The 4,258-nt window shown below is 33.9% G+C and overlaps 1 pseudogene; it reads left to right on the top strand.

Annotated features, from left to right (window-relative positions):
- The first annotated feature begins 2,520 nt into the window (after positions 1-2,520).
- On the top strand, positions 2,521-3,887 carry LOC149214736 (tubulin beta-2 chain pseudogene; annotated as a pseudogene).
- Positions 3,888-4,258: the final 371 nt, after the last annotated feature.

Raw genomic sequence — 4,258 nt, 5'->3', positions numbered from 1 at the left:
ATGATCCAATCTAGATCATATATTTACCTAATATTTTAAGTTATCTAGTAAGTGAATATTTAGTTATTTAATGTTTTTCCAACCATCCCTTTGTTTTTATGAGGTAGATATAAAATAGCATAGCTTATAAATTAAATGGTTGGTAAATGAAAATAAACATCAACCTATGATAAATATCAAAACACTTATTTCATGATATATTTTCTATAATTACAAAAATCATTAAAATTAACTAAATTATAAGTTTATTTTGAAATATTAGTATTATTATAAATTATAAAAAGAATTAATATGAGTTAAACATATATGCTTTAAAAAAATGTGTAACAAGATTCTCACCCATGGATATCCACCCCTAAATTAACTTGTAAATAGATTTTGTTACAATATCATGGATCAATACCATGACTTGTCATTAGCACATGCACAAAAAAACATAACTCATTTCATATGAGACTTTTTTTAATTAATCAATTTAATTAAAAGAATAAAAAGGGCATAACATTTTCTCAAAATTTATTTGTGATTATTAATAAAAATATTTTAAAATATATCATGGTGGTTAAATAAGGAGTTGTTTTTAGTGCGACTTTTTGAAATCTTGATTTGTGTTATTTAAACTAGTTTTTTGAGTGTATATATAGATTCAGCACCCTGAAAAACCCCTAGGGAACTTCTATGTGCAAGGGTTACCCATCAAACTTGTGATTTCAATGAATTCCAGCCAGATTTTAGAGAAATTAGACTGGAAAAATCCACTAGAAAAGCTTCCAAAAAGTCACACTAAAAACAACTCGGTTAAATATTACCATCCATCTAATAATTATTTATAATTAAACTAAAATTATAAAAACCTTGTTCCAAAACAAACACACCTCCAAAACATAATTACCATACAACACATATAAAGTAAAATTTTTAATTACAAATATACTTAATTTTCAAATTTTATAAAATAATGGGAAGATTTTACCTCTAAAACTTTCATAAATTTCTTCTATTTTTCTTTATTGGTATTAACAAATTGATTCTAGCTCTAGTCATGATTATTTTCAACTTGAATTTGGCTTTGGTTATGCATAAGGTCAAAAAGGTCAAGGGTGGAAAAATAATAATCCATAAGAGCTTTTGGATATGGAATTTGTCTTGTTTAATTATGTTGGAAACCATTCCCCATAATAGTTTAATTATGTTGGAAACCATTCCCCATGATAACACTCTTGTTTTTCACATGTACGTCAAGGGGCATATCTTCCAGGTACATCAAACAAACCTTGAAATACTCTAGCAAGTCCCACACCAACCCCATTAATGACATTATGAGTTAAACCTGTTGTAAGCATTTATAGGTATTTTCACTCCCAAACAGATCAAACAAACCTTGAAATACTCTAGCAGGTCCCACACCAACCCCATTAATGACATTATGAGTTAAACCTGTTGTAAGCATTTATCAGGTATTTTCACTCCCAAACAGTCCCTAGTACAATATTTGTCCTCTTCTGCCAGCTTCTCCTGGTATTCATTCATTGGTCTAGAGGTTGTATTTGTGTTCTTTTTTTCATTTCAGGCCATAGATTACATAACAATTCACATATCACTTTAATTGACTCTATAATAAACACACTTGGATTTTACTACCAAGGAAATGATATAATATGAAATGATTTTAGGTTGTATTAATATAAGCATCTCTTAAAGTCTAGCATATTAGGGTTAAAGTTGAAAAATGACAAAGGGTCAGCGTTACATATAGATAGGTAGACACTATAACATTAATTGGTTTATAATTTTTTGTTATTAGTAACCTCGGTTGGTTTATAAGTATTTGTTCTCAAAAAAATGATACAAGGTTTCTTATTTTTTCATTATACTAAATATCAGTGTAGATCCATCTTAACTTTGAATCTATCAAGGGATCAAATCTCTTTTCACTTTAAAAGATGTTTGCACTTCAATAAATTTGATCCTCTTGGTGCTTGGTAGCTCTGAAATTAAGATGGATCTAGGTTGGTTATCTATATATTTATTTTTACATAAGAATACCATTACCAAAACTATGGTTTGCTAAAACCTCGAGCTCAAAAACCACCAATGTAAATTGACTATTTTACCTCAATTTTATTTTATTTATTTTAATTTGCCCTCTACAATCTAGTATGGGGAATATATTGTCCTATAATATTGTATTTAAAATTAATATTAACAAAAAAATTTATTGTCCCCCATAAATAAAATACTTCAAGTTCCACTTTAATTACCTCGATAGACATTCTCTTTATTAACTTAGAGTGGGAAAACGTTCTTCCCAGTGGGAGAGTTTTATTTTCTCACTTCCAACTAATTAAAATTTTCCATCCATTCATCCTTCCAACAATTCCAACTAATTAAAATTTTCCATCTATTCATCCTTCCAGCGAATTTAAATCTTCCATCTAGACTATTTCCCATTTCCTTCTTGAATGACGGTTGTGACGCGACCTTCTGGAAAATGTAATGGCCTCTCTGAAATCAGTCCCATTGCTCCATGATCTAGTTTGAACGAGTGTGACATCTGGCGAAGGAAGTTGAAGAACATAAAGTGTCCATGAGAAGGTGCATAGTCCTCACACTATTCGTTTGATGGAATGTGCCTAGTAATCTTGCGAGGTCATGGTGATGGCATTCTTGCAGGGTGATTTGGTTGAGGTTTGTTCCAGGGCTGTTCTCATGGACCTTGAGCCCAAAACCATGGACAGTGTGATGTCAGGCTCTTACGGTCAGATATTCAGGCCTAACAACTTTGTTTTCTACGATTATGGACCTGGTAACAGCTGTACCAAGGGCCATTACACTGAAGGGGTTGAACTCATCGATTATGTGCTGGATGTCATCGTGAAAGAGTTCGGTCTGGACCTGGTAAAGACTGCGCCAAGGGCCATTACATTAAAGGGGCTGAACTCGTCGATTCTATGTCTGGTCACTTACTAGACCTCTTGGCCCTCCCTGAAAGATGAATCTGTCCACTACAATTGCACAGAAAACTCTATGGCCTGAAAAGAGAGAAAATACCCCAATTCTATGCACAAGACTAGGCCACACTTGCTCCTCCTTCCCTAGGCCTATACCTTGTGTCCATTACTCCTTTGTATTTTTTGTTTCCGCCTCTATGTGTGGCTGCAACTCCCATAATGGCCACTGTAAGTCTTCCCAATCTAACTTTGGGGATCCCTGTTATTGCGGATATGAGTTTCAGATCCACGAACTTTAAACAAAGCCTCCCAGAGGAATATAAGCAATCAGAGCAGAAAATAAATAATGAGAAGAACAAATATTTCATCCATTCCCCACCAATCCACAATAATACCTATGTAACCGCGACAGATGCTTCTCCTGCTCCCTATGACTCTGCCATTAGGGAATCTGATGTTTTTGATCTGCTTTCCCACCTATGTGGGATCAACTGGTGGTTATAGTGCAATGGAATACAGGTAAAATCCATTTGGTTCATAAATTTCATAGTAGATACCTCCTTCGCTCTGTATGCCCTTTTGCTATTTTGTGGATAACCGATAACACACAGAAAGTTCCCCGTTAGCCAGATTGTTGAATGGGATCGCTGAGGTGGTAGTCTACTGAGGGAATAGGACTGACTGTGAAATTAGGTAAGTACATCTGTGCATATTTCAGATTTATTGAGAAGGGAATTGCTCTGTAGTTCTAACACAATCTGTATCGATCATTCATTCATGCATTACAATATCGTCCAATTTGTTTCCATATTGCTCAGAACAAAAAAAGGGGGAGTGTGAAATTACATATCTAAAGGAAGGTCATTATGAAGTAGTAAGCCTTATCTGTTACATCTAGATGCAGGATAATTGTTTCCCCAGAGGTCTTGCGAAGGAGCAAGCATGGGAGGGTCAGATGCATAAGGGAAATGCCTAGCACTATCATATCCATCCATGCTTCTGGTTGAGGCTCTGTTTACTATTATTTCGTACCCTTCTCTTACCATACAATCATGGGCGCGATAGGTTAGCAAACAAAGGGCTCCGAAGAAAATGTCATATTTTGTTTTTTTTTGTCTTTCAGTGTTCTTATTCATTGAATAAGAATTAAATCATTTTCTTGTATTTTTCAGAAGGCTAATCAAAGTAAGAACGAGGATTCCAAAGTAGCCAAGGTGTGCTTTGCCTTACTTTAACTAAGTGGTGAATTTGATTTGATTTACTATACATTTGATTTGTTTTGATTTAAAATGAGGAGGCTAGGGGTG

This window comes from Pinus tabuliformis, chromosome 1_1, assembly GCF_031772625.1.
Source record: "Pinus tabuliformis cultivar Carrire ecotype Pingquan chromosome 1_1, CPIR1, whole genome shotgun sequence".
Taxonomy (NCBI): domain Eukaryota; kingdom Viridiplantae; phylum Streptophyta; class Pinopsida; order Pinales; family Pinaceae; genus Pinus; species Pinus tabuliformis.
This window is presented reverse-complemented; position numbering and strand designations above follow the sequence as displayed.